Source organism: Chroicocephalus ridibundus, chromosome 4 (assembly GCF_963924245.1).
Source record: "Chroicocephalus ridibundus chromosome 4, bChrRid1.1, whole genome shotgun sequence".
NCBI classification, from domain to species: Eukaryota; Metazoa; Chordata; class Aves; order Charadriiformes; family Laridae; genus Chroicocephalus; species Chroicocephalus ridibundus.
The window spans coordinates 43,969,852-43,982,318 of NC_086287.1; the positions used below are offsets into that span (position 1 = coordinate 43,969,852).

The window sequence follows — 12,467 nt, forward strand, 5'->3', positions numbered from 1 at the left end:
TCCTACACCCAGGCTTCAATTGAGACTTGGACAACACTGAGCTCAATTTATCAAGGCAGTGCTCAACCGATGAGTTGACTTACGGGGATGGTGCATGCACAATTTGGTCAACACTAGAAAATATAAGCTCAGATGCACTCAGAGAAAACAGATGCCTTAAGCCTTTTATCTACTGTGTTCTTATGAATCTTCACTGAGCATGTTAAAGAGCTTTAGTTGGTTAGAACTTGGGCAGAAATGGGTGGATTCAAATGGAGAATTCAAAAAAATGCATATCAGATTTCCAAATTTAAATCAGTTGGAAATTCAAATAAAAGGTCACCTTAAGTTGCTTTTAAATATTTTAAAACTTAATTTTCCCTTATCTTCTGTAGCAGCTGAACTGTTCTGGACAAAGCCTAAAAATAATTTAAAATACCTAGCCCAAGGCAGGCAATCACGCATGGGAGATTTCTACCCAAACTGTTGAAATCTGGCAAAGCTCTTATTAGTTTTAAGTGCTACGGTATTCTCATTGCAGACATAAGGCAAACTCAACAACAAGCACCTATAACAGTTAAATGAAACTCACTGCCTTCAGTCCACGTGCACTGTACACAATCCTATGAACAAATGGCTTTATGCTGTGGGTTCTCATCACCTGATGTTCTCCCAGGACACAGTCATTATTAAAGATTCAAGATAAAGAAGAAATTCCAAACATAAAACCTTTGAAGTACGAACATTCTTCAGATCTATGTAAGTTTATATACTTATGTCTATATACTTACATTAAAATAAATACAAAAACAGTAAGGTACAAACAACACAAAATCAAATTACCAGACCAGCTTTTACCATAGGGTAACATTCCTCACTATGCAGACAAAAAGCTCTATGCAGCAGTCAAGTAGCTTTGTTGAAGTCTCACACGACAAGAAAGCCACCAGCAAACAGGGATAGAACTAAAGCCTCCTCTTGCTCTGGGTGCAGATTCACAGCACACTTTATCTATCTTAGCTGCAGACTGCTGCCGCAAGGGGCAATTTCTCTTCTCTGTTCCAACATCCCACATGTGTTCCCACTTCTTTTCTTGCATCTGATCTAGCAATAACACACCCATGCAATGACTCAGATCAGATGCGATCAGAAAACAAACACACCAAAACAAATAATCAGGGTGCCACAGGGCCAGCGAGCCCTTCCAGAGCACAGTGGTCGCACGGTTGCTAAACCAAAGCAAGAACACGCGGTGGTGGGAATGGAGACCCCTCCCTTCTGCAGCAGCTTGAGAGCTGAGCATCAACAAAATTCGACCTGCAGCCATTCCCAGCCCTACAAGCCATAAGTTCAGCCTCCCTGTAAACACATACTTACTTCATTCTTCTTTTAGGTACAAACCAGAGAATGTTGGGAAAGAAAGCACAGTTTAATATATAAAGCCCTGGAGGCAGTGCAGACTCACAGCTGCTCTAGATGTTCTGACCTTGACTCCCGATTGCAAACACTACAAAAGCGCTCTCAGCAAAACCCACGTTTGTCAGTACAGTCTTACACACACGTGCACCACAGTTTGCATTCGACTGAAAAAAGTCCATCATCCTTAGGAATAGGTGCTCTGCTCCACTTCACAGATATGAAAGCTGTATTCCTCGTATCAATAAAATCAATTCCAAAGTACACTTAACACATTTGACTTCTGCTGCTCAGAAATCACAGTGATCTTAACATTTAATTTTCCCATCCTCCTTTCTTCCCCACTTCTTGAAAAATCCACGATTTTTTCAAGAATTTTGGAAACTGCCTCTCTTCTTCTGAATTACTTGTTTACAGATAACTTGTTTTCATGCAAAGATAAAGCTGTAGAGAGACCTTTTAATGGCACATGTCCCAGGGAAGACTTGGATCTTCTCCAACCCAGAAAGTTTTAGAGAAATGCAGACCCAGCAACAGAACAGTGACACAAGTACAGAATGCAGCAGCAGGGCTGTCATGGGGAACTACAAGAGAGACCTGACAGAAGCGAAGCTGCTGTGGCAATCCAAAAGACAGGAGCAGCCCAAAGGAAAATCTCCTCATAACATTTGCTGTCCCTATGACAAATCATTTCTGCAGACAACATGTAAAGCTAATGCAGCCCCATAGGGACAACAGACACTCTGCAAGACCTGGAAGAATGAGCCAGTGGAAAAGAATCATGAGAGGATCAAGACCCCTGAGAGGTCCACCCACAGCTTGCTGGACCTCACTGACACAAGTTCAGACACCGAGTACAGAAGTGTGAGTAGGTATGCGGAGCTGGAGGAAGGAGTAGGTGGAAAGAAAGGGGGCAGTTGTTTATTTTATCCATTATAAAATTTGCCCCACTTCTCCACCCTCTCAAATAACAGCCAGGCACTTGGAGAACAAAGGAGCTGACTTTTAAAAGTTGCCTATTTATTTTAAAAACATACACATACAGTAAAGCAAAAATATTGAAGTCATTAGCAGTAGTCATGTCATACAACAAAACAGCTTCTAGGAGTACAGACCACCAAATGCTCACCAAAGTAATCAAACATACTAAAGCCAATATATACCGCTCAAATACATGAAAAATCTTAAATCATTTTTTAAAGAATTGAGCATGTGTCTACTCATATAAACTTTGAAAATAACCCTGCAATGTAATTGTTGCAAGTACTTATGCTTTCCTACTGATTCCCATCACCCAAGTTAACTGCAAAACCAATCTCAACCTGTACTGAGATGGAGAATCTCAAACGCAGTTTGGCAACAGTATCAATCCCTCCCTTCTTGCAGAGATTTTTACTGATCTGGACAATCGTGTCCGTTCTGGTTTTTGGAACAATTCACTTTAATATTTTTTCTAGAAAAATGTAGTCTTCTGTGGCCTACTGTGATGGACACTGTCACACTCTGCTTACAAACGCAACCAAAAGCACACCCGTAGCAAGCTCGGCAGGATGCATGCCAGCAGTCACTGCTGCTGTCTCCGTGACTCTGTCACTTACCATGATATGACCCATAGCCATGACAGTCTATAAGCAAGGTGTAACGTTTACCAAACTACTTTCACTTGGACATGGGACATTTGTGCCATCTAATTGGCACCCCTATGTAATCACCATGCCAGCAGCTGCAGTATAACCCCTAGGAAAATCTAACCCAAGCTTTTTCTTGGTGAAAGTCGAAAGGTTTTAGGGAGAAACATTCAGGGAGTATTCAGATTTATCTTTTTCTTCCCATTAACAGCATATTGTAAAGTGTCTCTGCCTCCTTTTTATTGGTGTCCTCGGCAGAGGTATCTTTGAGGAGCTGCCATCTCTGCATCACCTGAGTGACTGACCTTGGCCACAGAAACAAAGAAAAAAAAACAATGCAAGGTGTATTTTCTATTATGTTAGTCTTCAGAGAACACTGCCCCAGACAAAATGGGTTGAGGACACGTCTGTCATGAGATGAAGGGTGCAATGAGAATAACACTAGAAATCCATGCTGGTCCATCAGAAATTGTAGAGAAGAATGTCAAAGCCTTCAGCCATTAGAGCTTCTGCATTCTACTGACAAATTAAGGTACCTACAACCACAACTTTCCCAAACACAACATCGCTCCACGACACCAGCATGATCTGTATCCTTACTGCTATAAACTCTGAAAGTCAAGAGCTTTTAACAGTATGAACATCCTCACTTGGGCTAATGCAGATTTATTTTTTTTTTTTTAAAAAAGGATCAATAATCAATAAATTTACCTAAACCTTGTTTTCAATGTTTTTCACTATTCAGTACTACCCGATACTATTTTGGGTATTTCTCTTTAAGTCATAATTTTTTTACTGTGTCTTGCAAAAAAGCAGTGCACACCCGGTTACCAACCCTCCTAACAAATTCAGAACAGATGTTTATAAATAACTTAAAAATCTATATTGACGCCAAGTACACAGAGTTCACCAAGACAGCACGCTGCTATACTAGACACGCTGCTCAAGTTATCCTTTCAAGGCTCCTCCTAGCTGCATAGAGCTTTCATTGGCTCTGATAATGGCTAACACAATCTGATAGTAAAAAATCAGCATTCCTAGTGATCACCATCATCCTCGTGTTTTCTCCCTATTCTTCTTTGCAAATATTACATAGCAACAACAGAAATAGGAATATTTAGTGCAGAGATAAATATGAGGCATCGTCAGTGCTCTTTTCAGATACAGGCCTGCTCAAACCGTTAAAGTCTTTACTTAATCTTACCAGACTTTTGATATACATATTCACGAGCTAGGAGAGGAAGCACAGGAGACAACCTTCTCCGGTCACAGTAAGCTCTGCAATCCTGTACAAGAGGGGTGTTCCTGTATGCACCATCTCTGAAGTCTTGTACTGCTGGAACAAGAGCCAGGCATCTTCCTTGAGCAATCCCAGGTCAGAAATACTCCTGATGATCCATCAGTGCCTTGAACAACTGTGGAATAATGCTGCTTTCTCTTTCATTCAGAGGCATTGAGGGGAGGAGGGAAAGGGAGAGGGAAAAGTCCTTTCATCTCTCATACCACCAGCATTTAAGGAAGTATGAAATAAGGAGGGTTTAAAACAAAGCTACAGTCCAGTTTCATCCACCCTTGATTTTCCAACTGTTTACTGAGTAATGAGACAGTATAGTTCATGGACTTTTGTATCAAAGAAATTCTGTGCAAATGCCATGATTCCCATGCAAACCAGAATTTGGATACAGTGGTCAGTTTTCATTCCACCAGGACAGAACTTCAACCTGTGATCGTAGTTAAATAAACGATGTGACACTGAATGCTGTGATGCACTACTGTCTCATCCCTCTTGCTCTTTCATTGCATCAAAAGTGGCTCCTACAGTAAACCCTTAAATTGAAAAAAAAAAAAAAGAGGTGCAAAACTCCACTATTTTGTTTGAAATCTATGCTACAGACAGAAAGTGGCAGAAAAAAAAATAAAAGTGCACTGCTATTTAAAGTTCACATAAAGCTCAGTCTAAAGAAAAGTCAGACTAAAGAAAAGGAAATTGGGGAAACCCTACCCGGAACTTGCAGAAATTCTCTGTGCACAGTGATGGTGTCTCACCATGCACTGCACAAAGGTCCCACACGACTAGCATCCCAACTCTGCACCATTCCCCGGGGGAGATGGGCAGTGATCTCAATCCATGCAGTCATGTCATCTTACATTACTGCAACTTCTCTCAGATAGAGTATGTGGTCTTAGAGAATGAAACTGCCCAGCACAGACATGGCTCCAGTTAATTAATGACATTGTGCCCCATTTTTCTTTGCTACATACAAAAAATCTGATCCCTGCTTCAAAACATTCTGACACTCATGAAGTATTTTTAGGACTTGGGAGGAAACACATTCTATGAAAATGCAAAATATTAGTTAGAGGGCTTTCAAAAGCTTCTTTTGCTTTTGTTTTTTCAAGACATTCTTGTAGCTGCTTTTGCACAGGCAACAAGGGAAGCAAAAGAAGAGAAGACAGTCAGCCTCTTACTCTGGGAAGTAAACCACGAGTAGCCTGCATCTTGTGCTCCGGGCTTAAATGAGTACGGGCACAGCATGGTCACATAACACCAGCAAAAGCATGACCTTCTGTGGAATGGGTGGTGGTGGCCACTCAAGCCGTGCAGAGCCCTCCCCTTTATAAAAGCTAGAAAGTCTGCCCTTTACCAAAGTTAGAAAACTTGCTTCATGCAACTGCAAGAAGAATACATTTGGGAAAGGTTACGGGTGCAGTCCCTTATAAAAACACAGATGTGACTTATGAAAACCACCTGCTAATGCCAAGTACAGATACTAAGAGAAAAGAGCAGCCACCTCAATGATAGTTTACTAGAAACTTTAAATAATAGACTAGGCAATGGAAAGTAGCTAATTTGAGAGAGAGGGGGGAAAAGATGTCAAGATAAACTTAACAATAGGCTAGGTTACAAAACAGGATACAGAAACGTTAAAATACATTTTTTGGGAAAGGATCTCCTTTATAAACATAGAATGTAAACTTTTTAAAAGAAATCCCATCTCTTCTGTGGAAAAAAAAAAGCTTGAAATCATGAGCAATGCATAACCAATGCAGTTTTTACACATTTTCAGACAGCAACTCTTGGAGGCCCATGAGAGCTCTTTCCCACCATCAGGTACCCAACCCCAAAACCCACAGTTTTTGGGACAGAGTTCAACTACCACCCTCTGAAAAAAGGGACTGATGTGTAACAGAGAGACACTGAGGAACAACGCTCACTCAGCTATCACAGCAGATGAAAGTTTGCCATTTCTCTAGGTGTGAGAGGAGATGACACCACCAAGGTAGCAAGGAATATATATTCTAAAATATACAATTGAGCAGGGCAAAGAAATCAAGGTCAGGGTAGAAGAAAAACACTTCATTGCACTGTGTTCAATGGCCTGCCTTAGTCCAAACCTTAGAATAGCATGAGAAGTATCCAACAGTCCTAAGCAAGCCTAAAAGGTGTTTTCTGCTCTTGCCTGTTACCCGTTTTTTTTCCTATATTTATACCTTTTCTTTTCACAGAGACATTCTGGTCCCTTTGAAATCTAAGACAATTTTGTCATTTTCTTCAAAGAAAGCAGTATTTTGTCTCGAATTTGAAAACTACATCCCTATGGAACATACGTTTAAAATCTATAAAACCAAATTATACTACATCTATATTCCGGGGAATTTTTGAATGTAATATATTTCTTGTGATAATGTAAAATATATGCAGATTTCTAAGGAAGTTACGTCCAATTACATCCAGTAAAGCAGTTAACACAGATGATAGCAATATTCCATTAACAGAGAACTCATTTAATCCAACACACACTTGGGTCACAGAGTAAAGTGTAAATTAGCTCAAGAAAAGTACCAAATAGAAAAAAATCCTCACATCTACCTTTAGAAATATAAAGGAAAAGAAACATTCTCCCCTTGCAAATACTGGGTTGGGTTTTTTAAATACACTTACTTCAAATACACTTACTTTTCAAACACTATTCAAAAAGCACAGAAAAGCTAACTTAAGTAGAAGTTGTAAACAAAAATAAACTGTATGAATACTAATGATGCCAGTACCTTGCGTCATCATACACTCGCCTGAAGTACATTTGAAGAAGCGTATCACAACAGTTTGAATAAAGTAAGGTCACGTGGGCTTTTTTTGCTTTGTTTGTTTTTGTTTTAAATATAATTGGAAAAGCTTTTGAAATGTTAACCTAAACGTCAATGGCTATCTTTCCCCAGAATACATTCCTCTTAACAGTGGCATTGTGAAGTTTTAAGATGGAGAAACAACAACTGAACAGGGCTGGTTCAAAGAGTGCTTAAAAAAGGCAGCACTAAGCAACTAGTGAAGAATAAACATTTTAAAAGGAATATGCTTGAATAAGTAAAACAATCACAGTTGCTTTGGTGGGGGTAAGAGGGAGAACAATAGCCTCCAATCTGCCGTTGCTTTAATTTTACTTCGATACAGCATTTAACATCTGTTATGCATAAGATTCAAGGAATGTTTTCTACAAGAGTTGCTACAAGTTATCACTCTTGTCAGCAGTAGGCTATATTGCTCTATCTTAAGTTCTTGTGGTTATATGCAAGCATGCAAAATAGCTAATAGCATGGTCTATAAAACAGCAACAAGTCTTAGAAAATAATCCTTCCTTGTACTTACCACAATGTGATTAGGAAGAACAAAGGAGGGGGACCACAGCATGGAGACTATTTAACAAAGCTGATCTCGCAGCAGATTAATAAAGGCGTACCCAGCCCAAACCAACAGTGATTTACTTTTCATAATTTCCAGAATGATTTTAAAACTAATTTTATTTTTCCATAACTTCTCCATTAACTTTCACTTTCAATAGAAATGAAATTTTATGTGTTTACGTCATAATGCACTGATCAGCTGAGCTCCTCTGTTACCCACTCCCTGCCACTATGCTCAACACACTGCCCAGGTTCGCCTGACACACCAGGCATGTTTCTGCAAACTGTAAGTGAGAAACTTTCCGTACTACTGGAGACAATTCCCTCCCAGCCTTGGACTTGGTCACATCCATCACCCCTGTCCTTAGGAGCTCAAACTTAACTCTCCCACCTGCTGCACCCCAGGAAGGCCATTAGAAGGGCAGCAGTAATGAGGAAAACAACCGCTGAGCTCAGACCGTGGTAGCAAACACCTGCACAGCTGTGAGCGCAGTTCCTCTTTGCTGCTTGGAACTACACAGGCGTTTCTTTGACGCTCTCATTTGCCAGAGTGTGGAGGACAGGCTCAGGGACTCCTGAGGGGATTGGGAAACAGACAGCTGGCCAGGAGGCTTCAAGCTACATCTTGGAAAGCAGGCAAAGCAGAAAAAGGCTGAGGGCAGTTTTTGGGTTAATTAATCTGTTTAGCAACTCTTCCAGGTGACATGTCTACAAGGTTCACAGAGGATGGGAGAGTTCATTTGTGAGTTATTAAAGACACCAGAAAAGACCCTTTCAAATAAGAGTTCCTTGCCAGTCCCTCCTTTTCCAGGCCACAGAGGCAACTGAAAAGCAGAAAGGATATTTTCAACAGCAGAATATGTCTTCTGTTTTAGTGGGTCCTGCACAAGTATCTCCCAAACTTCAGGGCCCAGCAAAGTACTTTAAACTCTCAAAAAGCATCACAGGGCAACTTGCATGCCCTAGTGCCAAGTTTTTAACTACCACCACTATAATTTTACAATTCAATTAAACAAACTTGCTGTGAATGATTTTACCCAGGCCTCAATCCACAATCTGTGAAGGAATGCAATGTCTTCTAGTCACTGGCACATGCTAAAAAGAGAATGCTATAGTAATGCATGAGGCTTTTCATTGTGGTGTAGAGCTCTGTTTTTTAAAATCCCTCTTTCCCATCTTTAAGACTACTCAGGTAGTGGCTCTCAAGCTACACTGTCACAAGGGAATACGTCCTGGGTATGCACGAGTGAACTGAGACAGCTGGATGCAGAGCAGAAGCTGCAGCAGAAGTGGATCGTGGAGGAAAAGGCACAAGGCAGCTGTGCTCCATCCTGGCCCCAACCATACTGTCCTGGAAACAATGACGGCTCCCCTCCCAGGGGGGCTCCCGTGCACAAACACAGCCCCCCCTTCCTCCTCTCATACAACACAGGGGTGAGATCCACCGTCAGAGCAATCAGCAGCCACAACCAGGCACTAGAATTGTCTTGGGATACCACAGGGACAAACATTTTTGAATCCAGCAGCATATAAAAACTGGCATCGGTTTCTGCTGGCCCACATAAGTAGTAAGAGCACATGCCAAACGCTGCAGGTGTTTCTGCAGCATACAAACAGCGAACATGGCTTTAAGTGAGCTACCCAGGTGCAAGGAGAGCCCTAGATGCAGCACTGAAATGCTTGAAGGGTAATGTACCCTCTTTCTCAGCCAGTCGCACTATTTCCAGGTCTGGAGGGCCAGATCTGCTATCACAGCACCACACTGCAGCCCGCGGTGTTGGCGTACTCCACGGCAGACCTCAAGAAAGAAAAAGAAACAACATTCCTAGTTCACATAGTTACGTGCTAGCATTGAAAGTGTTTCCATCAACAGCGTCTGAATGACAGCCAAAAATAACATTACACTTTCCTTACAAAAGTCTAATATCTAATAGACCAAGCATTAAGATGACCGGAAATAAACCATAAAGGGATTTCATCAGTTCCTGGCTCCTATTTAATACCTGATTATTACCTATCGCTATAGTCAATTTATAGCACCCATTCAAGCTCTATATTTCATACTGAGGGGGAAATGTATTTACACAGAACAAGTATCCATGCAACCACAAAGTAATAAATCTTTTTTAGTATGTATTATAGTAAATGTGTAATAAAGACTTTTTTAAAGCAATGTCACTCCAGGGAACACACATCTGAGGTAATTTACTGCCCGGACAATGTTTTGGTGAAAAAAAAAAAAAAATTTAGTCTGTTCCAGAATGACTGATGGCATTATGAAGAACATTGGCTACAAGCTATTTAAAGTTTAGGCAAGGGAAAAATTTCTGTATTCTGTATAACTGTACTCACTTTATAACTATCAGGGATTATTTGTGCATAGGAGCTCGCTGCCAAAGAATGCATTGTGATGGGCGCCGAACAGGCACAGAACAAAAAGACCACTCTTTGCCCTATGCTAAATAACGCGTAGCAGATGTGATTAATATGGTTTATAAAAAAAATGGAAACTTTAAACAGAAAGAAGGATTTTATGAACTTCTGTATTAACATCTTTTAACATCTGAATATTCTGTAAATTTTAAGATGCAAATCCAACATTCATCTGCCATTGTAAATTAAATGAAAAGAAGCAATAAGCAAGTAAAGTTTGTATGGTAGTCTAGAAACAACCAACTAACCCTCTAGTTCTAACCTTTGCCTGCAACTTTACAATTTTGGGGACTCTTAAAAAGCAAAGCTTAATATTTTTGGCTGGAACTGCAATTGTACACATTACAATACTTCAATCCAGTTGAATTGAAATTTTTCTGCAGAAAGTTTTTCTTTTCAAAGCACCTGAGAGATCCCAGGAGCTCTGGCAGCATGGGTACCTGTTGGAGGCAATCACAGGGTGTGCGTATAGAGAGGGCGAGAGGTTTGTGTGACCACAACATGGAAGTGGTACAAGAAGCTGGAATAGAAAGAGCAGGCCTTTATCCTCACTGAGAGCTTCAGTCCTATCAATGCTTATCAAGGTTACTTTAAGCCTTCATATATTTGGTATGTGCCCCGAAGTCGTTACATTTGGACAATATCGGCCAAGGCTAGAAAGCAAGTTCTCACGTCAGAGCCTTCACAGAGAATATCCTGTCACTTCCCCTTACCATTTATGAAATACAAGAATCCATCTTGAAATGCTTTTGCTGACCTCAGCTGTGGCAACACAGCACAAGGAACAAATGGCCTACTGCCTTTGGGGTCAAATACAAGACTGGTCTCTGCCTCCCCATCTCATCACTTACACTGCCACGGGTTGAGCAGGTGGAAATTACTTAAGTCTCTTCCCGCACAACCCCTTGGGTTTCCACTCTCACCTTCATACAAACATTTCTACTTCAGCACCAGATTAGCTTCTCCCACATGCAGGAGGCTGTCCACCTTTTTGATCCTACTCTCCAAACTACATTCCCTACCAAATAGCTGGCCCACGCCGACTATATCAAAGGTTTTCCTGTTTATCACACCTTATCTGACAGAGTTACAGGCGCTGTTTAATGCTATCATGATATATGCACTGTTATGGACTATTTAATGATACCCATCGGGGAAAAAACATTAAGACAGACGTGGTGCAAAGCTCCTCACCAAGGAGGGTCTGGTGAGAAGGAAGATTACGCTCCTGCCAATTCAGTCTTGGGCCTCTCTTCCCCAACTGCTAAGAAACACTCATTTTAACTTATGTCTACAGGAGACCCTACTAAGTCCACTATGTAATTGCAAATAGGCAGCCAAATGCTATTGTGGGAGAAACAAATATGTCATTGACTGCACAATGAAATACATCGCCAAGTCAGGCTTTTAAATACTTTCAGTCTCCAGGGAACTCCACAAGACTGAAGCAAAAGGGTCTGTGGTATCATTACCAAATTGTCATTTAATGTTCATACTTAGCACTTGAATACTGCTTTTTATTTATAGAGAGTATAGTGGCAATTTCTTTAACCAGTAAACACTAAGAATGACTAACAATACGGAAGAGAACAAAAAACAAATAGTTTCTCCAACACTAAAGTAAACACTAAGCAATGAAAGATTAATCTTAGCTTACTTCAGTGCTGCAACTCTTCTTACAATATGCCAGTATGTATTCAGATCTGTTCTATTCATAGCTGTACAACAGATCAGAACTATATTATCCAAAGATGGTTTCAGATTAAATTATGGACAGGGTATTGTTTAAATCAGTTAGCTTTGAGTTAAAGGTAAAATATATCGAAAGCCTGTAAATTACTTTCCACCTTTCCCTTTTCTATTAAGACTATCAGGTTTGGTTTGGGCGGGTTTTTCTATTTTATTCAACACACTCTGGTATCTTTTATTGAAAAAAAAAACAATCCATAGACAAATAAGAACTTAAGAGTACAAAATGTAAATAGTATAGTATACTGCTGGCTAAATGACTAGGCTAATTTTCTGTCTGGGCAACTCTTCAAGAATAATTTTCTCTACTAAATGAAAGAGTTATTTATCACAGAAGTAAACGCAGTTGGAAGACAACGCAAGGGACTGGTGCTAAACAAAAAGTCAGCATCAAATCAAAGACTGTCCCTCAGAGCTCATACCACATTTCAAACCATTTCTGCCTGAACTGCCGTAGCATTTCTCAAACAGGAGAAGTAGATTACCAGCCACTGAAATTTTGGCTGCTTGCTTTTTCTCTTTGCTTTCCTCTCCGAATTTCCAAAGTCTGCAAGGTTTTAGTTGTGTATTATATTCAAACAA

At 40.4% G+C, this 12,467-nt stretch overlaps 1 protein-coding gene across 1 annotated transcript in view; it reads right to left on the reverse strand.

Annotated features, from left to right (window-relative positions):
* STARD9 (StAR related lipid transfer domain containing 9) overlaps positions 1-12,467 on the reverse strand; it is a 113,484-nt gene that overhangs the window by 100,397 nt on the left and 620 nt on the right. The window lies entirely within an intron of this gene.